Raw genomic sequence first — 24131 nt, forward strand, 5'->3', positions numbered from 1 at the left:
TCCTCTGAAGCTGGCCATTTGGTCATTTCTTATGACTATAATATTCCATTCCTTTAATATAATACTTTATCCATTCTCTGCTATTGATGGTCACACCCTCAGTTTCCAATTTTTTTGCCCTCACAAAAAGAGCAGCTATAAATATTTTTGCATGTTATCCTCTTTCTTGGATTTTTTTTTAATTAAAAAAATTTTTTTTTTAATTTCTTGGATCTTTTTGAGGCATAGACCTTGTAAATGATATCAATGGTCACTAGCTTTTAGGGCATATTTCACTACAGTTGGTTTATTTTGTAATCCTGTTCATTTTATTTCATGCAATTAAAAACATTATTCTGAGTGGGAGTCCATTGGCTTCACCAAACTGCCAAAGGGATGGAGTCTGTGATGCACAAAAGGTTAAGAATCTCTTCTTTAAATGTTGGCATACTACCTGTTTAACAGGAGGCTGGATAATGCTGGCTCTAATGTCTGATAAGTGTGTAAAAGACTAGGTATTAATTGCTCAATAGAGCTTCGTTGTGGGCTGAACCTCAGTACCATATTGTATCCGGTGCTGTTGTCTAGCTTCCCAAAGGAAGGTTTGCATGCCTGCTACCATGGTGAGTACTAGCTTTGGACATTTGGTGGGAAAACTTTCTCATGACTTTGTAGACGACAAGGCTGATGCACTAGATAGATGGATTTGCAATAAATTCATTGACAGAATTACTACCTCAAAAGATCGAGGCAGATTAGAATGCTAGACAGTCTTAAAAAGATGAAATGTAATTGGGATACCCCATTAACAAAAAAAACTCAAACCGCATACATATATGGGAGAAAATGTGGCTTAATAAGCAATTTATGGAGAAAGAACTTTGCTTTAAAGTTCATCACAGGATCATAGATTTCATTCTGTGCTTATGGGGCTTCCAAATCACATCTTAATTTCCAATTCTAATGTCTTTTCCCCCGAAACCTCTTTCTTCTTGAAGTCTGCAGTATTTGACACTTGATCATCTCCTCTTGAATATTTTCTCTTTAGTTTTTATGAGGCTGCTTTCTCTTGCTTGACTTCTAACAATCTGACTCTTCCTTCTCAGTCTCTTTTGTGGATTCTTTATCTATGTCATGCCCATTAACATGTCCATTAATGTGCCCTGGGGGTTCTGTCCTGGGTCTTCTTTTCTTTTTCTCTCTATGATATCTCACCTGTGTAATAATAATGATAACTAGCATTTTTATAACACTTTAAGATGACATGGGGTCACTTATCTCTCTGCAGATGATTCCCAGATCTGTATCTCTAAACTGAGTCTCTCTCTTGGGCTCCACCTGCCTTTGGGGCATCTTAGATTAGATGTCCCATAGTTATCTCAAATACAGAACATCCAAAACAGAACTAATTAGCTTGCCCCTTAAACATTCCATCTATTCCAGACTTCTCTTTTGCTGTTGAGCGTTCTGCTGTCCTTCTAGTAATCCAGGCTTAAACTTCACTATCATCCTTAACTTCTCATTGTCAACCTTCACAAAATATCTTGTATAAGTCCCCTTCTCTCAACTAATACCACTACCACTCTAGTTCAGGCTTTCATCTGCTCTTGCCTGGACAGTCTATGTAAAAAAAAATTCTGTTTTATTTTCAGTTCTGCTAAATCTTATTGTTATTATATAAATTGTTCTCCTGGTTCTCCTCACTTCACTTTGCATTTTATAACATGTCTTTCTAGGTTTTTCTGAAACCACTGCCTTCATCATTTCTTACAGAACAATAGTATTTTATCACATGCATATACCATAACTTGTTCAACAGTTCTTTGATTGATGGGTTTCCCCCACTTTCTAATTCATTGCCACCACAAATAGAGCTGCTATAAGTATTTTTTGTAAATATGGGTCCTTGTCCTCTTTCTTTGATTTCTTTGGGGTATAGACCTAGTAGTGGTATCTCTAGATCAAAAGACTTATTGGTCATAGTTACATATTTTTTTTTTCAGAATAGTTGAACCTGTACACAGCTCTACCAACACTGCATTAAAAAAACCTGTTATTCCATACCCCCTACATTATTTGTCATTTTCCTTTTTTGGCATCTTAGCCAATCTCATGGTTATGAGGTAGTGCCTAAGAGTTGTTTTAATTTTCATTTCTTTAATTAGAGTGATTGAAACATTTTCTCATATGGCTACTGATAGCTTGGATTTCTTCCTCCGAAAACTGTCTGTTCATATCCTTTGACCATAATGAATTGGGGAGTGGCTGTTGTTCTTATAAATGTGATCTGATTCCCTATATCTTAGAAATTATACCTTTATTAGAAATTAGAGACACCTGCTGCAAAGATTCTGATTCCCCCTCCCCCCAATTTCTTGTTTCTCTGGTAATTTTAACTGTATTGGTTTTGTTTGTACAACAACTTTTTAGTTTTATGTAGTAAAAATTTACCATTTTTTTTGTCATGTGAGCTTCTCTGACAGATCATTTCTTCCATGTTCAGTAATTTGCTTATGATGGCTCTTTATGTTTGAATCATGTACTCCTTTTGAACTTATCTTGGTCTATGGTATGGGATGTTGGCCTTTGCCTAGTTTCTGGCAGACTGCTTTCCGGTTTTCCCAGCCATTTTTGTTGAGTACTGAGTTCTTGCCCCGGTAGCTGGGATCTTTGGATGTATCAGACACTAGACTGTTGTGTTCACTTGATCAACTTCCCTGTTTCTTGTCTAGTACCAAGTTGTTCTACGGCTTTATAGTATAGTTTGAGATGTTACTGCTAGTCTCTTTTCCTTCTCATTTTTTCATCGATTGCCTTGATATTCTGTAACTTTTGTTTCTCCAGATGAAATTTGTTATCATTTTTCCTAGCTCTGTAAATTAATTCTTTGGTAATCGGAATGGTATTGCACTAAATAAATAATTTTTATTATGTTGGCCTGTTGTTCTTCAGTCTTGTTTCAGTCATGTCCAGATCTTTCTTGGCAAGGTTACTGGACTGGTTTACCATGTCCTTCAGCTCATTTGACAGATGGGGACACTGGGACAAGTAGGTTTAAATGACTTGATCAGGGTCTCAGAGTAAGTGCCTGAGTCCAGATTTGAACTTAGCAAGAGGAATGTTCCTGACTTTATGCCTGGCACTCTATCCATTGTGCCACCTAGCTGCTATGAAATTAATATTTCTCCAATTATTTTGTTCTATTTTTACTTGTGTGAACAGTGATTTGTAATTATATTCATAGAGTTCCGGTGTATGTATTGGCAAGTAGACTCCCAAATATTTTATATCTCTTCCTGCTGGATTTTGCTAGTAATATACAGAAATATTGATAATTTGTGTGGGTTATTTTATATCCTAGGGCAGGTAGGTGGTGCAGTGGATAGAGTAGATGACCAGAATTCAGTAAGACTCATCTTCAGGAATTCAGATCCAGCTTTAGACACTTACTAGCTGTGTGACCCTGTTTGTCTTAATTTCTTCATCTGTAAAATAAGCTGGAGTAGGAAATGGCAAACCACCCAAGTATCTTTGCCAAGAAAATCCCAAATGGGGTAATGAAGAGTTGGATATGACTGAATAACATTTTATATCCTGTAACTTTGCTGAAGTTTTATATTCTTTCAGTTAGTTTTTTTAGTTGACTCTCTGGAGTTCTCTAAGTAAACCATCATATTATGTGCAAAAAGGGATAGCTTATAGTCCTCATTTACTATACCTGTTTCTTCAGTTTCTTTTTTCTTGTCTTACTGCTTTAGTTAGCATTTGTAGTGTAATATTGAATAATATGATGATAATGAACATCCATCCTTCATCTCTGATCTTATTAGAAAGACTTCTAGCTTAACTCCATTATAGACTATATTGACTCTTGGTTTTAAATAGATACTACTTAACATTTTCAGGAAAGCTGTCCATTTATTTCTGTGCTTTCTAACCTTTTCTAAAATGTTTTTAACAGGAATGAATGTATTTTTCAGTAATTCCCTTCATGTATTAAAATAATGATGTTTTTGTTTATCAGATGGTCAGTTATGCTTAGAGTTTTACTGATATTGAACCAGCCCAGTGTCTCTGATATAAATGCAGCCTGGTTATAATTTATGATTTTTGTGATACATTGCTGTAATCTCCTTGCTAATATTTTACTTAAAAGTTTTGCTTCAAGGGGCGGCCAGGTAGCTCAGCGAGTAAGAGCACTGTCCCCAGTGTCGGGATGACCTGGGGATCGAATCCGGGCTCAGATACTTAGCACCACACCCAGAAATAACTGGCCGTGTAACCTTGAGCAAGTTACTTAACCCCAATTGCTTTAAAAAAAAAAGTTTTGTTTCAGTATTTATTAGTAGAATTAGTCTTTCTTAAAAAATTTTGTTTCTCCCTGGGTTAGGTATCAAGACTATATTTATGTTATAAAAGGAATTTGTAGGATTTTTTCTTTACCTGTTTTTAAAAACATATGGTATTGGAATTGCTTCTTCTTGAACTATTTGGTTGAATTCACTTGTAAGTCCTACTGGTCCTGGGTTTATTTTTTCCTTTGGGAGTTCATATTTATGGCTTGCTTAATTTCTTCTCCCAAGATGGGAGAAGTTTTTTTTTTCCTGTTCTGTTAATCTGGGCAGTTTTTATTTTTGTAAACATTCATCCATTTCATCTAGATAGTTATTTTGGCACATAATTAGGTAAAATAACTTCTAATAATTATTTTTATTCTTGATTGGTTATGATTTTACCTGTTTCCTTTTTTTATACTGGTTACTTGGTTTTTGTTCATTTTCTTAACCAAATTAACTACCAGCTTACCTATTTTATTGTTTAGTTTTTAAAAGCAGCTCCTAGTTTTATTTTTCATTTCAATGTTTTTTTAAACTCACAATTGTGTTACTCTGTCCTTTGAGTTTCAGGATTTCTATTTTGGTGTTTAATTGGGGGTTTTAAATTAGTTGGTTTTCTAGACATTTTTGTTTGAATTCCTTGATTTGTTTTGTTCTTTGATCTGTTCTTTCTCTCTTTTATTGATCAAAGAGTTTAGAGATAGGTATTTCCCCCAAGTGATGTTTCTACCTGGCCTATTTCAGTAGCTATAATTCTTCTTACTTCAATTCTCCCTCCATTAGCCACCAAAATGAAGGAAACTAAAGTGTAACTTTACCTATGTAACACCTTCCCAGACCTCCTGTGATGTGTTGTTTGGGGTATTTGAAGCTCTTCACAGCCTGGCCCTTGTTATTATACTTCACTCTCCTGTATGCACACTGCTTTGTAGCTTTGCTGGCCCACTTGTAGTCAGTTCCTCAAACAGCACTCCATCTGCATTGGCTGTCAGTCTTCACTAGTCTGCACTTCCCCATTGTCATCTTAGTTTTCTTGGCTTTCTTCAAGGCTCATTCCCAATCCTACCTCCTGTAGGAGCCTTTTCTGGATCTTTCCCAGCTGCTAGTACCTTCCTTTCTTAGTTCCCATTAAATCTAGCACTTAAGCATACCTAGTTATTTACATGTTGTCTCTGTTAGAATATAATCTCCTTGAGGATGGGAACTTTTGCCTTATTTTGTATCCCAGAGTCTTAGCATAGTGCCTGACACATGGGTGCTTGGCTGACTGACTGCAAAAACTGGTTAGATCTTGTGCAGTGGAAGGCTACTTAGATCTTAGGATGTAGTAAACAAAAAAAAAAGTTTTTTGTTGAAGTCATGTTATCTGGGTATCAGCATTTACTAGCAGTATGATCATGAACAAATTATAGACTTTAAGCCTCAGTTTCCTTATCTGTAATTAGACACAAAAGTACTTGCATGACGTCCATTACAGGGTTTTTGTGACAAAAAAAAAACTTTGTAAAACCTTAAAGCACTATATGAGTGTGAATATGATAGTGTTCTTCCTGGGATTGTGATTTGGAACTGTATGCGGGCAGTGCAACAGGGTCCTGCACTCAGGGCCAGCAAAGGGTCCCTTGTAAGGGGGAGAACAGATAGGATCAATGATTAAAAGGTAAAGGGAGGGAGGTGGATTTTATCTTTTTCTTTACTATTTTTTAAAATGACACAAAAATGGACTGGGCTGCTTCATGAGATGATAGAATCTTTGTTTCTGGAGATGCCCTTGACTGGGGTGTTAAAGAAGGAATTCATGCATTTGTGAGGAGTTGATCTTTGCCTTTAAGATTCCTTCAAATTCTAAGCTTCTGTAATTCTAGGTTGATAGGTGTTCTTCACTTTCAGGTTTAAATCCAGTTCACTGCAGTAGCAAGAATTTCATGTTTATTTGCAGGTTGTTTTTCTGGTATGTTTTTAGAATCTAGGGATTAATGCAACTGATTCTGTGATTTTTGGTTATGTTCTTAGTTTCTTTAATTGGATCATTCTTTTGAGAATTCCCAAAGCATATTTTGACACCTTTTTTACATTGCTTGTAGCTTCCATAAAATGACTTAACAGGCTTTAAAAAAATTTTGTCTCTATCCCAACAACCAGCCCAGTGCCTTCCACATAGGAGGCACTTAATATATGCTTGTTGGATTGAATAGGATTGGAGGGATGTAACAATCCTCAATCCATTATGCAATCAGGTCTTCTTTTCCGCTGATTAAGAAAAGAGCCAGATGTGTCTTGGGACAGATTTCCTTCTTCTCTGGGTCAGCACTTAGTGTTCAGGAAGCCCCTTAATTCTGGGGTAGCTGAATCCAGCATCTTTTAGCTTTTGCCCATAGGGGTTTTAGAATGTTGATGCAGCAAGAGAGAAAGCTGCAACTCTAAGGAACAATTTTAGGAGAAGTTTTTTGTTGTTGTTGTTGGAATGGAGGAAAAAGGTGAGAGAAGAGTGACCTCAGATGTTTTAGAAATTAGAATTGCTTGGGGATTAGGAAGACTTGTCCGACAGGAGACATGAAAGATGTTTATTTGAAAATGGGGAGAGCTAACGGGTGTTAGGGTAAAACTGTTTTTAAAAATCCTCTTAATATATTCCTTGCTACCCATGCAATCTGTGAGTTTGGTTAATGATTTTTAAGGGGAAAAAAAGGAAAACTTAATGATTTTTCAAAAGGATAGTAAGTTTTGTTTCTAAAATGAACCACTATCTTGAATTTGGTCTTATGGATTGTATATAGGTACTTTCAGATCCAATTTAAAAGCAAGGGCAGAAGATGGAGTCATTAGATTTTTTTGAGTGAAGTAGGTTTATTAGCTTGTGAAGGTAGTCAGACTCATAACAGAACCCTTTTAAAATTTGCTTTTAGATTAACTGAATAATTATTTAAGAACAAGAAAATAAGTTTTAAGGATTGTTTATTCCATACATGAAGAAAGTATATTTAGAGGCAACATTGTACATTTGTTCTGGATTTGGATCTAGTGAGACCAGGGTTCAAATTCTGCCTCTGACCTTTACTGTGTGACTGAGCAAGTTTATTGGACCTCAGTGCTTCAAGTGATTCCCAGGACTTGTTAAGCTGTTCATGACTCACATGTCTGCAGCCTTGCCCAGGGATAGCGTGGATTGGGAGTGATAGTTAAATACTTGAATGGCCTTGTGCCCTCCTGGATGTGGGTCTGTTCCCTTCTTTGGGGTACGAGGCTTCTTCCAGCCCAGACTCCTACCCTGTGGTACTCCTGTCTATGCCCAGCCAGTGAAGTGTACCACAAGAAGGCCAGAAGCACCCTCCCCCCACCCGAATGTGTGGCCAGCCCATCCCTCTTGTTTATGTATTTCTTTGACATCCCTCACACCAATTTCTTCTGGATCACTTTTTGTTTGAAATGTGTTGCATCCTGTTCACATAATACTGAAGCTTCTCTATTGCTATTTGGAAGGTTGTCAATTTTAATTTTTCTCTTTTAAAAAATTAATTTATTTTAAAATTTCAACATTTTTTATAAGATTTTGAGTTCTGAATTCCCCTTCCCCCACTCTCCCCTCTCTGAGGTCATTCAGTCTGATATAGGCTATACATGTATGATCATATTAAACATATTTCCATATTAGTTATGTTGTGAAAGAAGAATCAGAACAAAAGGAAAAAGCCATAAGAAAGAAAAAACAAAAAACAAAAAAAGAAAGAGAAAATAGTCTACTTCAATCTGATTCAGACTTTATAGTTCTTTATCTGGATGTGGATGGCATTTTCCATCATGATTTTTTTTTTTTTTGCTTTTTGGAGGGCAGTTGGGGTTAAGTAACTTGCCCAAGGTTACACTGGTAGTTTTTTTTGTGTGGGTGTTAAGTATCTGAGGCCCGACCTGAACTCTGGTCCTCCTGACTCCAGGGCCGGCGCTTTACTCACTGCGCCACCTAGCTGCCCCGTCATGTTTCTTTTGGGATTGTCTTAAATCATTGCATTGCTGAGGAAGAGCTAAGTCTATCAAAGTTGGTCACCACACAATATTGCTGTTACTATGTACCATGTTCTCCTGGTTCTGCTCTCTTCATTTAGCAACAGTTCGTGTAAGTCTTTCCAGGTTTTTCTCAAGTCTGCCTGCTCATCATTTCTTATGGAACAATAGTATTCCATTACATTCATATGCTACAACTTATTCAGCCATTCCCCAATTGATGAGCCATCATCCCCTCAGTTTCCAGTTCTTTGCCACCACAAAAAGAGCTGCTATAAATACCACTTTTAATTTTCCTAAGATTCTGGAATTCTGTGTTGCAGCCATGTGGCACCTTTAAGAGTAATTATGGGGATTGGACCTATAATCTCAGTAGTCTAGGGGACTCTCACATGAGGAAATTCCCTCTTCAGATGCAAGCCTCCCATCTTCTCTTCCCAGAGCCCCACAGCCAGGATTTAAATTCGAGTCTTTGCAGCTTTGGGGCTGGCCCTGGATGTTAAAAGAGTATTAGTATTAAAGAGAGAAGTCTTTTTTAAAAGGAAGAAACTTGGATTCATTAACAGAACTTTGTAATTTCTCCAAGATTGTCCAAATTCTTCTTTCGGAAGTATCTTTCAGCTCTAGATCTATTGTTATAAGTTATTTAAGCCTTATAAGTTATTAAATTTGGAGGTTAAGGTGATAAAATCACTTGCTTCTGTATCTTGAGAAGCATGTAGGAATACCAACCACTGTAAAAGCAATGTAAAGTTTGCTTAGTTATGATACCCTTGAATACCAGGTTTTTGTCCCTGTGGTGAGCTCATTTATCCTTCCTGACTTATAATAATGTTTTTACACTTAGAAAAGGGAAGAATTGAAAGTATGATTGTGGGAGGAAAGAGGAGTGGACACCAGAGCAGGAAATTATGTAAACATGGAGAGAACTCTAGTATCTAAAGTCCTCTGTCAGCTTAATTTACTTATTGCTTTAGTATTGTTGGGTGGATTGAATAGGAAAGGCCAGCCATTGAAGTGTTTCACTCAGCTTGCCTTGTGGATTCTAATTGACTTTGTTTTATTAGGTACATATAGAACTCATGTAACAAGCATTGAGTAACAGACATTGAAAAGCAGAATACATTGACTAAAGCATAACCGTCTGACGCATACAAGAAAGATCCTGTGACTGGCTCTGAAGAGCTGTTGTCAGACAAACCAAGATCGAATACGTAGAAACATGAGGGGACAGCTTTTTCTGCTCACCTCTCCAGGTATTGTTGGTATTTGCCCATTTTGAGTTTTTAAAAGTAAAGCTAAGGTATTCTAGATTGTGAAGGCATATATTTCTCTTCAGGGCTCGCCATTCTTTTTGGACACTTTAATCCCTAATCCCTTAATTTTCTGGGTACCACTAGAAATGTTACCTTGTCTTTGACTTGCCTGTAAAATTACTGCTTTGATGTATAATTTTCAGCTTATTCATATGCAGGCATAGTATTAATTTTTATGTCTGGTAGATGAGAAATCAGTTTTGAGGAGAAAAAATATCTGGTTTATTTAATTGACTTCTTGAAGTGGTTTATAAAAATTATTTAAGAAAAGTCATTTCATTAAAAAAAATTTTTGGATGTTAGATATGTACAAAGAATTACCCTTTGTTTTTCATTTTATGCATTTAAAAATACTATTCTGAAAAAGTCTATAAGCTTTACTAGACTGTTTTCAAAGGGGACACAAAGTTTCCAGCATGTCTTCTGCAGTTGTTGGCTGTCTTCTCACAGATCTACCCAGACCACTGGAAGCCTTTTGTAATGCCAAGCAAAGGCAACTTCCCAAGGTTCAAAATACCGGCATAGCTGCTCTCCATTTTACTCAGTGACAAATTAAGAACAGAGAAAATAAAAATGTAGCATAATTCAAAATACAGCATTCACCAAGTGTAATTCAATAATATCCAAGTACTACTCCACCCCTAGGCAGTACGTTCATTTAGTCAATCACAAAGCCCCTCTTCTCAAATGGAGATTAGTTTCCAATCATAAGCAAAGTACATCCATTTGGTCAGTCCCAGAGCAAAAAAGTCAAAAGTTTCCCAACCCTGGATCACAACTGAAAAGGCCATCTATCCCAGAGTTACAACAATCTTAAGCACAGCATTTAATACCCAAAGAGAGGTCTTTTCTTCATCTTGACCCAAGGCAAGTTCTCAGCAATTTTTGTTCCTGGGGAGACAAAGCTTAGCAAGGCCACAAGATACATTGCCAGGGTCCTCATTAATTCATTCTGTCTGCAGAACAGTCCTAGGACCCCTGAAAACATTAGCAAAACCCTCTTCCAGGATTTTTATAAACATACAACAAGAAAATCCTTCTTCAGGGCTTCTGAACTAACAGCAGGGTTCCAGGACCTCTGCAACAACAGCATTGGCTTTCACCAGTGGACAGTATTCACTCTCTGTCTGCAGGACAGTCTCAGGAGCTCTTAACCAACAGCCAGGTTCCAGGACTTCTTCAACAACAGGACTGTCTTTCACCCAGCTCCCGGGACAGGTCTCAAAAGTCCAGGGCAATTCAAAGTGGCCCTCAGCAATCCTCTCAGCCTCTCTTTGCCTCCAAAAGTGCTGCTTCCAAAAAGTTCTTGTGTCTCTCCAAATCTAAGTCACCAGCTCCTCCCAGTTCAGCACTCTCTTTTCATGTCAACAAGTCCATCCCACAAGTGGGATTCACAAGCTCTGGGTTTTAACACTCAACTATGCCAATACAGGGGATCTTTAAATTCCATTACTATTACACCTTCCTCATACCCTTTTGTTATTTTGTGAATGTTAATATGCCTCTCGGGTTGTCCATCTGCTATTTCTCATTCTCAATATAGGATTGGCTCTCCCTTATTTCTGCTCATACAAGTCCTCTACAACAGAGGTGTCAAACTCTCAGATAAAACTGAGTGGACTCAAGCCAGATTAAACTGTAACTGGGAAATGTTTAACAAAATAAATAAAAGTACAGAACAACATAGGTAATGTTAATTTGGGGTTTTCTAAATATCCTGTCCATAGGGATCAGTTTCTGTTTGAGTTTGACACCACTGTTCTATAATGTGTTTTAGCCTGTTTTATCATAAAGTAAAAGCTCATGTCTTCATTTTCAATATTGAGATTACTCTGTATCTTGTTAATGTTTATATTTCAGTCCTTCAGTGCCATTCTACAGGAGTGGCCAGAACCCTGCTGGGCTGCCTGACTGCTGACACTGCAGTGGAGAATGGTCACTGGCTTGAGCCTGTTAGACCTTACTGTCTGGGCCGCCTCTGCTGCGTCCCAGCATCTTCTAGGTGTTGATCAGGCGTTGGACCTGAGCTTGGGAAAACCCAAGTTCAGATGTGGTCTCATACAATCACTAGTGACCAAGTCACTCATCTGCTGTCTTACCTTAGTTTCCTCAACTGTAAAATGGACATAACATTAGTACCTACCTAAGGTTGTTGTGAGGATCATATGAGATAATATTTGTAAAGCTCTTAGCACAGTTCTGTATACATAGTGGGTGCTTAATAAATACTTGTTCCCTTCTCATTACCACCTGACCTGCCTCTGTGCCCTCCAACCCGAGATTCTGTCATTTGACTCATTGACGAAATAAACAGATATCTGGACGTTGTCATCTCTTTGAGATTCTCTACCCTTAAGACTTCCCTTTTCATCCCTCTGGAGGCTGAACCATCTTTTATGGGTTGTTTTCTCCAGTTATAGTGTGAGTTCTCTGAGAGATGGTCTGATTTTTTTTCTACTTGAATTTCTTGGCACATAGCAAGCCCTTAATACATGTGTTATCATTCATCTTTTCATTTATTCATTCAAGGATCCATGGTTTCATTTGCGTAGGTACTTCCTCCATGGACTGAAACCCTTCTTCACCTCATTGTATGGCCATTATGACTCTTACTGTGGTTTTAGAAAAGTTTGCCTGGTATTCACCTTTCTGGAGGGAGAGGCACTCTGGACTTCCCTGACCAGATCTTCAGAAAGCAGTCACAGAGGCTGTTGCCTGGATCCAAATTTTGTCAGCTTGATAAATCTGTCACTTCCCTACCCCTAATCTTCAGTGGTACCCTACTGCCTCTAGGAAGAAAAGGGGGCAAGAATTCCTTTGACCTGATGTTTACTTTCCCTCAAAGTTTCTAACCTCTCAGTTGTTCAACCTACTTCCCTTGAGCTACTCTTCCACCTTACTTCAACTACACACAAAGACGGTCATTCCATTGATCTTGCCATCACCCACAAATATACCACCTCCAAGTTCAAGAATTCTGAAATTTCTTATCCAATAATAACCTATTAGCTTTTTATCTTTCCCTCTTCCCTCCCTTACAAAACCCTGCTGTTTATCCTCACCATGATCTCTAATCCCTTGACCCCTCAACTCTCTCCCAGGCAGTTTTTCTTACACTAGTCTGTTTCTTTTCTCCCTATCTTGACCCTTTGTTGAACCAATTCAGCTCTACACTGTCCTGCTCTTTTGAATCCCTGGACCACTCATATTGCCGATTATGTCCTAACAAGTGTAAGCTTTGGATTAATCCCATAATTTGCCACTGCTTCTAAACATGTACAGCTGAATGGAAGTAGAGGAAATCATGCAACTGTTCTGACTAGATCCTCTACAAATTTATGTTGCACAACCTAACCTGGGCCGTCACTGCTGCTAGGAAATCCTACTATACCTCCCTTATGAACTCACTGTTCCACTCTCCACAGTGGCTCTTCTAAACCTTCTCATCCCTCCTCAGACCCCCATGGGTCTCCCTCCTCTCACCCTTTCAGCCAAGAACCTTGCCTCATGTTTTACAGAAAAAATTGAGACCATTCTCTATGAACTCCTTCCCTTTTCCTAATCTCTCATCATTCAGATGTTTTCTGACACTATGTCCTCCTTCACTCCTGTCTCACATATGATAAAGTGGACTTACTCCTTACCAGGGCTGACCCTTCTACCTGTTCAAGTGATCCCACTCCATCCCTTCTCTTTTAATAGATTGCCCCTTCTGTCAATCCACTCTCTCACTTATTTTTAATCTTTCTCTGTCTACTGACTCATTTCCTACTTCCTACAAACATGCCCATGTCTCCTTATCCTCAAAAACTCCTCACTTGATCCTTCTATTCCCACTAACTGTCATCCTATATCTCTTCTGCCCTTTATGGCCACACTCAAAAAGGTTGTCTACAATAGATGCCACCCACTTTCTCTCTTCTTAACTCCTTCAAATCTGGCTTCTGACCATATCATTCTATTAGAACTTCCATCTCCAAAGTTACTCATGGTTTCTTAGTTGCAGAATCCAAAGGTCTTTTCTTTTCCTCATTCTTTTCCTCCTCTCTGCAGCCTTTTGAACACTGTTGATCTCCCTCTTCTCCTTGATAGGTTTTCAATATACCACTCTCCTGATTTTCTACCTGCTTATCTGGCTGCTCCTTCTCTGTCTCCTTTGATGGATCTTTCTCCAGATCACGCCATCTAACTGTAGGGGTCCCTCAGAGTTCTCTCCTGGATCCTTTTCTCTTTTCCCTCTGTACTTCTTCACTTGGTGATCTCAATCAGCTCCCATGGATTTAGTTACCATCTCAATGCTGATGAAGCTCAAATCTACTTTTTCTGCCCCAGTCTTTTTGCTGACCACCAGTCTCACATGTTCAACTATCTTTCAGACATCTCAAACTAAATGTCTAGTAGATATATATTTTTAAATAGTAATTTGTTTTTTTTCCCATTTATATGTGAAAACAATTTTTAACATTCTTAAAATTTTGAGTTCTAATTTCTTTTTCTCCCTTCCTTTCCTCCTGCCTCCCTGAGTTGGTAAGCAGTCTGATATCGATTATACATATGCAGCAATGTAAAACATTTCCATTTTAGTCATTTTGTGGAAAAAGACTTGAGCCAAAAAAAAAGAAGAATAAAGAAAGTGAAAAGTAGTATGTTTCAGTCAGCAGTCAGTCACAATCAGTTCTTTCTCTGGAGGTGGTTATCATTTTTCATTATGAGTCTTTTGAGATTGTCTCGAATCATATTGCTGAGAATAAGTCATTCAGAGTTGAACTTCATACAGTATTACTTGTTACTGTGTACAGTGTTCTCCTGGTTCTGCTCACTTCACTTTGCATCAGTTTCTTTAAGTCTTTTCCAGGTTTTTTTCTGAAATCATCCTACATACTCATTTTTTCTTTTTTGGCTTTTTGGAGGGCAGTTGGGGTTAAGTGACTTGCCCAAGGTCACACGGCTAGGTTTTTGTGTGTGTGTGTGTGTGTGGCCGGATCCGAACCCAGGCTCCTGACTCCAGGGCCACATGTACCCTGTACCACATGTATCCATGAACTTGCTCAACTATTCCCCAATTGATGGGCATCTCCTTAATTTCCACTTCTTTGCCACCACAAAAAAAAAAAAAACCTGCTGCAAATAACCTAGTACAAATAGGTACTTTTCCTTTTTTTTTTTTTAATCTATTTGGTTTATAGACCTAGCAGTGGTATTGCTGGATCAAAGGGTATGCACAGTTTTGCAGCCCTTTGGGTGTAGTTCCCAGTTGTTCTGCAGAATGGTTGGATTGGTTCACAACTCCATCAATGGTGCATTAGTGTCCCAATTTTCCCACATCTCTTCTCCAGTAGAATCTTAAACTCATTATGTCTAAAACAGAGCTCCTTATCTTTCCCCCAACTTCTCCCTCAGCCTCCTACTTTACCTATTACTGTGGAGGGCAAAACTATCCCACCAGTCCTTCAGACCTGCAACTTAAGGGGCTTCCTGGGTTCCTCACTATTCTCTCTCCCCAGTTTCTAAGCTATTATCAAGGCCTGCTGATGTTACCTTTGCAGCATTTCCTGAATACACCTCCTTCTCTCTTCAGACACTGCCACCACTCTGGTGCAGATCGTCATCACCTCATGCCTGGATTATTGCAGTGGTCTGCCTGCCTGGAGTGTCTCCCCACTCCATTCCATCTTCCATTCAGTCACCAGTTATTTTCCTAAAGTGCCAACCATATCACGCCTGCTCACTGTACTGCCTACAGCATGCTCTGTTTGGCATTCGAGGACCTTTATAACTTAGCCCCCTCCCAGTCTTCTTATACCTTAGTCCCCAACATGTCCTCTTCACATCAGTGACACTGGCTTTTGGGCTGTGCCACAAACAAGATCTTCTATCTCTCAACTCCAGACTCTTTTCTTAGACTGTCCCACATGCCTGGAATGCTGTCTCTTTTCTGCTCTAGTCATTGACCTCCACAACTTCTTTTAGTTTCCATCTAAAGTCCCCAACCACTCTTAATTCTAGTGCCTTCGCTCTGTTATTTCCTATTTATAACTTGCTTTGTATGTATTTGCCTCCATATTGTCTCCCCATTAGACTCTGAGCCCTCCAGGAAAGCAGGGACTGTCTTTTGCCTCTTTTTGTAGCCTTTGAGCTTAGCACAGTGCCTGGCACAGTAGATACTTAGTAATGTTTATTGATTGATTGACCCAGGACAGAATATAAAATATTCAGTTTGTCATTGAAACCCTTCACAGTCTGGCTCCCAATTACCTTCCTGGTCTATCAATAAGCTCTAGAATTGAAAAAAAGGAAAAAGAAATAAGAAATGTCAGTAACTTGGAGAAAACAGTACAAAGTACGAAGGAATCAGTGGGAAAAAAGTCTGCAAAGGAACATTTGGCAGACATGGCAGAATGTGCAGCAGAACAAGGTTCAAAGGATAGTGTAGAGAAAGGCTTCAGTATGTTAGAAGCAAAGATGACAGAACCTGAAAGACCTCAGGTTATTTGGGCCATAAGATTCCCCAAAAATGCTAAGGAAGAAAGAATTTCTAGGAGGAATTTCTTCATTTCCCTCATGCACCATCTGTTCCAGTAACACACACACCTGCTCATTACTGGGTGTGCCCTCTCCTTTTCCTATGTTGCTGTTTAGCCATGTTCTGGAGTCATATGATCCCATTTGGGTTTTCTTGGCAAAGAAACTGGAGTGATTTGCCATTTCCTTCTCCATTGGATTAAGACAGACAGAGGTGAAGTGACTTGCTCAGGGTCGCACAGCTAGCCAGTATCTGAGGCCTATAGAGTGTTCTATCTGCTGAACCACCTACCTAACTGCCTCCCTCCTTTCCCCATGTCTTTACACAATGTACTGTCCGTTTCCTCCTTCATTGCTCAGTTCTGAGTAGACCCTCTAGAGTAGATCTTTTCCAGGTCCTGTTTGCTGTCTCTTGTATTGTATTATGTTGTATTTATGTGTCTGGGTGTCATATCCCTCTGGTAGATTGTAAGCTTCTTGAGGAATATTTCATTTTTGTCTTTGTATCCTCAGTGCCTCACGTGTGTGGGCATCCAGTAAATGTTAGACAGGCTTTGTCAGTTAAATTCCACAGAGCTTATTCTGTACTGGCACAAGATTTGAAAAACCATTGCCATCTCCATGACAAAGAAGAGGAATATTTGTGAATAAAAACAGATCTTCTGGAACGATTGATATGAGGTGTGTGATGTGAGATGTCATGTGAGGAAACTGTGAAGATTCACGAAAACAAGTAACAGAGAAGAAGACCTTTGGAGTTTGGTGCTCGTGCTGCTCCAGCTGATCTTTGCTTCCAGATTGTGGGAGAAAGAATGCCTGATGCTGGAGTCAGAAGATTTGGGCTGAGCTTGTTTTCCTGTTCACGGCCTGTATGACTTTGGAGGCGTTATTTAAACTTTCCTTATCTGTAAGATGGGGGACAGGCAAGTGTTGATATGAGCCCTCTAGGCCCTTCTAAATCCTGTAATCCTTGGAATCCATTTGTGTCTATTTTAGGGATTTTTTATTTAAAAACATCCAGAAAAATGTTCTTGGGGAAATTGGAGATCATTCAGTTAAATCTCCTACTTAAACAATGGGGAATCTGAGGCCCAGGAAATTTTACATGCTTAATGAACAGAGCTGGTCTGGGACATCCTATGCCTAGCTGTTTGTCTATTTTAGTTTGTTGATAGCTTTACTTCATGGTACCCTATTTGCTTTTGTGCATTCTTTAATTCTGAGTAAGAAGTATGGTTGATTTTTTTCATGTATTATTATTATATATATATATATATTTTTTTTTGCTTTTTGAAGGGGGGAGGGCAGGGCATTTGGGGTTAAGTGACTTGCCCAAAGTCACACAGCTAGTTAAGTATTAAGTGTCTGAGGTTGGATTTGCACTTAGGTTCTCCCGACTCCAGGGTCAGTGCTCTATTATTCACTGTGCCACCTAGCCACTGCTTTTTCTTGTATTTTCAAGGTCACTCTCTCCACTCTGCCTTTTAATAGCTCTCTTGACTTTAAAGTAGGAATTTTAATACCTTGTTATAGTCTTATGTGTAATTGTGTTTATTTTTAAATTGTCCAAAGGATTCTTACTATTATTCTTATTTTTGAAACAAACTTAGGTCTCTGCCTCATAGGACTTTTTGAAACAGTGGTAATGGGGTTATCTTTTTTTTTTTGGAGGGGGAAGGCAGGGCAGCTGGGGTTAAGTGACTTGCCCAAGGTCACACAGCTAGTAATGTTAAGTGTCTGAGGCCTGGGTTCAGGTCCTCCTGACTTCAGGGCTGGTGCTCTATTCGCTGTGCCACCTAGCTGCCCCAAGTGATGGGGTTTTTAAAACAACTGATAAAGAGTAACACTCTTTCAGATTTCCTGATGCCATTTGGTAATAGTATATCTTAAGTGCTTTTTCTGTAATAGTGTGTTGATTTTGTTTGTGTATTTTCAGTCCATATTGAGGCAAAGGGACTAGTTGAATGTACCTGAATGTACCTTTGTGATTTTTGTTGCTATCTAGGGAGGAATTTTATTTTTCTCTTTTGGGTAGCAAAGAAAATAAAATTGCATAATTCTACCTGTCCGGACTATATTTCTGATAATTGCAGGAGCCTCCTAAATTACTCTTCCTACCTCAGGAGTCTCCCTTTTTCAATTCATCTTCTACACAATTGCCAAAATGTAATTTCTAAAGCATAAGGCCCACCCTTGCTCAGACTATTTCAGTGGCTTCCCTTTTGTTTGTAGGACCAAATACAAACTCCTTTGGCGTTTAAAGACTATTGCAACCTTGTCCCAACTTACCTTTTCAGTCTTATTATACAACTTCTTTAAGAGGAAGAAGAGAAAAAAATCAACAAAACTGATCAACACATTGAAAAAAAATTCCGACAGTCTATGCAGTGTTTCCTACCCGAAGCCTTCACTGCTTCAGAGGGGTGGGGGGAGATGTCATCTCATATTTCTTCTTTGGGACCACCCTTGTTCTTTGTGATTTTTCAACATTAGCTTTTTATTGCTGAGGGGTAGTTCTTTCCATGTGTGTTCCTTTATCCTTGTGTATATTGGCTCCCTGTGTCTGCTTGCTTCGCTTTGCATCAATTCATGTCAGTCTTTCCATGCTTCTGTTTTTGTTGTGTTCATCATTTTGTACAGCATGGTTATAGTTCACTACATTCATACACCACAGTGTGCAGCTATTCTCCATCCAGTGGGCATCGACTTTGTTTCTATTTCTTTGCTCCCACAAAAAGTGCTGCTTCTTTTTCTCACTTAACTCCTTGGGGGTATATATACCAAGGAGCGGAATCTCAAACAAAGGGTGTAGACATTTTAATCACTTTATTCAAAGAATTCCAAATTGCTCTACAGAATGATGGTAATAATTTACAGCTCCAACAGCAGTGTGTTAATGTGCCTCTTTCACTGTAACCCTTTCAACATTAACTCTTCACTGCTTTTGACATCTTTACCAATTTGCTGAATGTGAGGTGAGTTATTCTGATTTGAAATTGTTTCTTGGTCGATGTGCCAGGACTGAGATGAGAAGAGGAAGAAATAGAAAACAGTTAGAACACTTAACCCTTAGCAGTTTCAGGTAAAGTAGGATTAAAAAGCTTTAATGGAACTGCCAGGGTTGGTAACAAAGCCGTCTGCAAGTGAGGGAGAGTCTTAGTCATACTTGGGTGATCTCATTAGTGTGGCTCCTCTTTGTACCAGTGTAGTCACAGTCCCTTCTCTGCCCTGCCTCTGAGGAGTTATCAGAAAGACCTGAGTTCAGGTAGGACCTCAAACACTTACTAGTTGTATGACCCTTTTAATTTATTTATTTAATTTAAATTATTATTTAGCAAATTATTTAACTTCAGGTCCCTCAGTTATAAAATGGGATAATAATAGTACCTATCTCCCAAAGTCGGGAGGATGTTGTTTTTTTTGTTGTTGTTGAGTTGTTTCAGTTGGTCTGACTGTTGTGACTTTGTTTGGTTTTTTCTTGGTAGAGACACTTGGAGTGGTTTGCCATTTCCCTCTCTAGCTCATTTTACCAATGAGGAAACTGAGGCAAACAAGGTTAAGTGACTTGCTGAGGGTAATATGGCTAGTAAATATTTGGGTCTGGATTTGAACTCAGGTCCTTCTGATTCCAGGACCATGCCACCTATCTGCCCTTGTGATGAATGCCTTCACTGTGTGTCTATTTTCTCATTAAAAAAGTGGCCATTTGGGCCAGTAGTTATTGATAAATTCTTTTTTTTTTTGGAGGGCAATTGGGGTTAAGTGACTAGTCCAAGGTCACATGGCTAATTTTTGTGTTAAGTGTCTGAGACCAGATTTGAACTCACATCCTCCTGACTCCAGGGCCGGTGCTCTATTCACCGCACCACCTAGTCTCCCCTATTGATAAATTCTTTTTTTTTTTTGCTTTTTGGAGGGCAGTTGGGGTTAAGTAACTTGTTCAAGGTTACATGGCTAGTTTTTTTGTGTGGGTGTTAAGTGTCTGAGGCCGGAACTGAACTCGGGTCCTCCTGACTCTGGGGCCGGTGCTTTACTCACTGCGCCACCTAGTCACCCCTATGGATAAATTCTGGATGGCCTTTTTTTGATAGCAGTACCATCCCAGATTTTTCCCGGTCTTGAGTGTCTGCCTGTCTTTAGATATCTTGAGAATTGATCCCTTCCATGTGGGGACTGCCTCTGTGTATTTAGCCTTGTCAGATTGTTCCGCCTATTTATTTATACTTTCTTACACTCTGGGGTTTATGATGAGAGACTTTGATTAAAATACTACCGTGTTTCCCCAATAATAAGACACTGTCGTCTTATTTTTTTTTGGAAAGAAAAACACCAGAGGGCTTATTTTCAGGGGAGGGCTTATGTTGTCCTGCCTCAGCTCTCCTCTGCGGTACTGCTCTCAATGGCGCCAGCAAGCAAATCACTGGGGAAGAACAGGATGACGCGCTCACTGCTGCAGCTCTGATTGGATGCAGCTTGGAGCGTGGTGTGCGTTTCACCCGGGGGGAAGGGAGGGGACGGTGCATACAGAGGTTACCGTAATGTAGCGTGTAGTGCAGGGATCACCTTCACTATAGTAGCAATCTCAATAGGGCTTATTTTCGGGGGAGGGCTTATTTTAGAGGAATCTTACACAGTAAGGGGAGGGCTTATTTTCGGGATAGGTCTTATTATCGGGGAAACATGGTAATATAATGTCTCTCCTGATGCCATATGATATATAGTGGTATTACAGAGATGTGTATTTACAGATATAGGCAATTTGGGTTCCCTGGGAGCATTGCCATTTCACAGATGTAATGAAGTCTGAGCTATTTCTAGTCATTCTCCTGCTGCTGTGCCTTCCCAGCATATGTATGTGGATTAACTCAGTGACTTGCTTGTCACAGCATATCAGTGAAGGTAATGTGGATTTTTCATGTATGGTTTCTTATATGTTTTTTCCCTCTGCTCTAGATGGCTATACTGTTTTTTGCTATTTCTATGGATTTAACCAGGGCAGCTAGGTAGCACAGTACATAGAGTGCTGGTCCTGGAGTCAGGAAGACTCTTCTTCCTGAGTTCAAATCTGACCTCAGTACTTACCGTGTTTCCCCGATAATAAGACCTATCCCGAAAATAAGCCCTCCCCTTACTGTGTAAGATTCCGCTAAAATAAACCCTCCCCCCAAAATAAGCCCTATTGAGATTGCTACTGTAGTGAAGGTGATCCCCTGCGCCAATCAGAGCTGCAGCAGTGAGCGTGTCATCCTGTTCTTCCCCAGTGATTTGCTTATTGAATAAAGGTACATTTTTTTGTTCACATTTACCTGTTTATTAAAATTGCTGTCAATGTTCATTAAAATAAGCCCTCCCCTGAAAATAAGCCCTCTGGTGTTTTTCTGTCCAAAAAAATAATAAGACAGTGTCTTATTATCGGGGAAACACGGTATTAGTTATGTAACCCTGGGCAAATCACTTAACCCTGTTTGCTTCAGTTTCCTCAACTGTAAAATGAGCTGGGGAACGAAATGGTAAATCACTCCAGTAGCTTTGTCAAGAAAAGGCCAAATGAGATCACGAAGAGTTGGGCATGACTAAACACAATGGATTTAACTGGGGAGGCTATATGGTGCCCCTGGAACTTGATTTAATTAAACACTATGAGTAGGAGTGTTTGGAAAGCCTTTCCATTGATAAAAGGAACCAACTTTCCTTTGGATTCCATACAAGACACCTGTGACATTGGCAAATGCTTAGGTTATCATGCTTGACTGATAACAATGTTCAAATGATTTTAAGTGATCTCAGGAGTTTTGACTGCTACAGAATTCAGGAATCATTTAAACATGTATGTTAGATACTTTATAGACAAAATAGAACCTTGTATTTTCTGTCTCAGCCAGCCAAAAAGAAAGATACAGACTTTAGTTCACAAAAGTCTGTATATACTTTTCTTACATTTTCTTTTGTTTTAAAGGTTTTATTGTTTTCTTTTTTAGTCATTTCCTGATGTGTCCCTTGCTATTGTTATTATTGCTGTGTCTTTCCCATTTTCTTCCTTATTCATTCTAACCCTTTTGCCCAGTACTTAACCTGACTCTGATCCTTTAGCTGTGCCCCCTAAGAATCCCCATTCATCTTCTACCTGAAGCCAGGGTTTCTCCCTTGACCATCTTTTCCAGTTCTGCCTATTTCTTTTCTCAAACCCCTTAACTCAGAGCCAAGAGGAGGAGTCTGCATATGCCTTACTACCTACCCGCTCCCACTTCCTTCTTCTGACCACTGATCTCAATAACTTCTCTTTTGAAGTCATGCCTTCTGATCCTTGCTTATCACTGTCATTTGCTGACCTTCCTCAATGACTTCAGCATGCAGGTGGTAGTGCTTTCCACTCTAGTCCTTTATACTTTGGTGACTTCCTTTTCTAGTTTCTGACCACCTTTTCCAATCTTCTTTAGTCACCCAAAGAGAGGGGTCACACATGAGATAGGAGTATTATTTGAAGTTACTATGCTTTAAAGAAATTTCCTCTCTTTGACTGGAATCTCCTGCTTGTTTTTGTCCTTATTGTTCAGTTGTGTCTCTTTGTGATCCCATTGTCCAACTGTTGTTTCTCTCCTACCATCTGATAAATTTTGAATTTGCTTTTTCTCTTTCAGTGTGACCTCCATTCCTGAGATGTTTCCCTTGTCATTCATTTAATTACTCCCTGTTTTGACTTCAGTCTTGGCTATTTTGATAATTCACCATCTTTCACACCTAATTCCTTTACCATCTTCTCCTTCTCTGTTTCCACCCTGCTAATCATCAGCCTACCCACCATCCATTTTCCCAGTCCTATTCTCACTCTAGGAAGTACTGCTAGGAAATCATTGATTCTTTGCTGATACTTGTTTTGCTGCCACCCCTTTCAGCAATATCTTTGTCATTGAAGCTGTTCTCCTCCTCTCTAGTGGATGGCTTCTTCTGCCTGTTCCCCTCTCAGGTGTGCATTATTTTACTACTGTTGGTAGTATGGTTAGGTAGATTCAGAACTAGTTGAATGTCTAAACAGACTCACAAAGTAATTATTAATGGTTTTGATATTAGCTTGCAGGATAGTCTCCATAGAAGTGCCTCAGGAATCTGTCCTTGGCCATGCTCTGGTTAACATTTTGAAGAAGTGACTTAGATGGGACTATAGAGGGCATCCTTATCAGATTTTTAGATTCAAAGAAGCTGGGACCCTGATGTATTGGATAACAGTCAGGGTCCTGAATCTAATCTAGTAAGGTGACATTTGATAGAAATTTTAGTCCTATACTGAAGTGCTTTGCAAATCTTAAAGTACTATTTATTTTTTATTATAAAGTACAGTTATTTTTATTCTTATCATTACACTTGGTTTCAAAAATTCAGTTTGCACAAGAAAAAGTAAGGGAGGCATAGCTAGAAAACAGCTCTAGTGAATGCAACCTGGAGGTTTTAGCGGGCAGCCTTCCTAGGAACCCATGCTGTGAGATATTGGCCCAAAGTGCTTAGTGTAATTTTAGTCTGTGTTGAGAGGTACAGCTTTGAATGGGGAGGCGATCTTGCTGTATGTTGCCATGGTTTGACTGTATTGAGAGTATTCAGTTTTAAATGCTATGTTTTGGAAAGTATAATAAAATTTGAGTATCTGGAGCATGTCCAGAGGAGGTTGACCAGGATAGAATACTACATACTGCAGAGGGATCAAACTGAAGCTACTGGGGATATTTAGCTTGGAGAAGAGAAGTTTGGGAGAAGATAACTTCTCTGTAGACTGCAGGATCTGATAGGTTGTAAATTGGGTATTAAGTATTCAGCATCTGCTGTGCCAGGAAGGTCGACACAAAGTGGTAGTGGCTAGCAAATGTCTGACACATCCCGGCTCTGTACTCCTGGGCAAGGCACCTTGGCCTCAGTGCTGAGCTGCCTTAGTAGAGGGAGTACCCTGCACCAGTGCAATCACTTATCTCTGTTTCCTATCCCTGGGTGC

General features: G+C 39.2%; 1 protein-coding gene across 11 annotated transcripts in view; it reads left to right on the forward strand.

The window, feature by feature from the left end:
* LOC138165081 (ecotropic viral integration site 5 protein homolog) overlaps positions 1-24131 on the forward strand; it is a 219197-nt gene that overhangs the window by 19931 nt on the left and 175135 nt on the right. Inside the window, exon 1 of one of the 11 annotated variants that reach the window (XM_069093223.1) lies at positions 9345-9571. The exons of the other annotated variants lie outside the window; for them this stretch is intronic. The gene's annotated coding sequence lies outside the window, so the exon portion shown is untranslated. Of the gene's footprint in view, positions 1-9344; positions 9572-24131 lie in introns of those variants that run through there. 11 annotated transcript variants of the gene reach the window in all.

The sequence above is a fragment of the Petaurus breviceps genome, unplaced genomic scaffold, assembly GCF_028583685.1.
Source record: "Petaurus breviceps papuanus isolate PSGF00001 unplaced genomic scaffold, PetGlider_PUasm1.0 207, whole genome shotgun sequence".
NCBI classification, from domain to species: domain Eukaryota; kingdom Metazoa; phylum Chordata; class Mammalia; order Diprotodontia; family Petauridae; genus Petaurus; species Petaurus breviceps.